Source organism: Macrobrachium nipponense, chromosome 1 (genome assembly GCF_015104395.2).
Source record: "Macrobrachium nipponense isolate FS-2020 chromosome 1, ASM1510439v2, whole genome shotgun sequence".
Taxonomy (NCBI): Eukaryota; Metazoa; Arthropoda; class Malacostraca; order Decapoda; family Palaemonidae; genus Macrobrachium; species Macrobrachium nipponense.
This window is the reverse complement of record NC_087200.1, coordinates 70,204,115-70,205,371: the sequence shown is the minus strand read 5'-3', so window position 1 is coordinate 70,205,371 and position 1,257 is coordinate 70,204,115.

The following is a 1,257-nucleotide window of genomic DNA, read 5'->3' as shown; positions in this document are numbered from 1 at the left end:
GAATTTAAGAACCTTAGACTCACCCAATGTTGTTGAATAATTTTGCTATATAATGTGTTTAGTATCATTATCTGCTTATCCATGTTGTAAGTGTTTCGTGTTTTGTCAAACCAAATCCAAGATTAGAGGGTGTAGCTCTTTTTGTTCCTCTCTGTAACAAATATTCAAGCTTCTTTCTCAAGTATTATCCCCGTACTTAATGGAACAAGCACTGTTTGGTGTTGCCTTCCTTTCCAAAAATGCCTGTTTAGCGACTGACGTATTGGCCTGAATAAAAACCGCCCCAGGTTTCACAACTTCAGGCCCTGGAATATTCTTTACCTATAATTTAAAGACATCTTTATTTTCAAAGAAAGTCAATGGTAAGAGGTTTCTTTAACTTACAGCAGGAATATCAGCCGAGCTTATCAAATCCAACACCTCTCATTAGCTCTGTTATATGAAGAAATTTCCACTGTCTCTTGTGGTTCTTATAGAGCCTAACCACCTTGAATTGGCGAGTACTTACTTTGTAAGTTTTAGTATTCACATTTACCTTACGACTATGGATGAGACTACATGCAAATCGTTCAGATTTACGTATCAAGTTGTTATTTGACTTGTTATATAAGACTATTTGTACACTTTGAAGTGTTATAATTTGTTGATTAATGACCCAGTTATATAAATAAATTACATTAAAAGATATTCTATCACGAAATATAATTATGCACAAGATTTTATTTGTTTAACATTCATTCTTCGAAGACAAAAAGCCGACCTCTATAATTTCCTTTTGATCACCAGTTGGAGCAAGGACAGAAAAATTCGTGTCTTCTTTATAAAGGAATTTTCTCGTTCTGTCTTTAGTATTTTTAAGTATTACGTATTAAATCATTGCTTGGCTAGTTCAATAAAAATCTCAGTGCATTTTGAATTCTTGCGAATTACAGAATAACAGAAAAATATATAGACAAATATATACAAAATATAATTATACAGGGATTTTGGCTGTTTAACATCCATTCTTCAAAGGCAAAGAGCCAAAACCTATAACTTTCTTGCCATTGCCAGTTTGAACAATGAAATATAATAACGATAGTCTTTTAAGGAATTCCTAAGCTCCTCTTCTGGGAAAGGACAGAAGAAGAGGAAAGAGGCAAGAAAGTTTTTTTTTCTTTTCGGAGAAGGTAAAATAAATTCGACTCCCAAGGGATCAGACAAATGGTATCTTCTGGCACTTTCCAATATCGGAGAGGAATAAACAACATTGGTGAA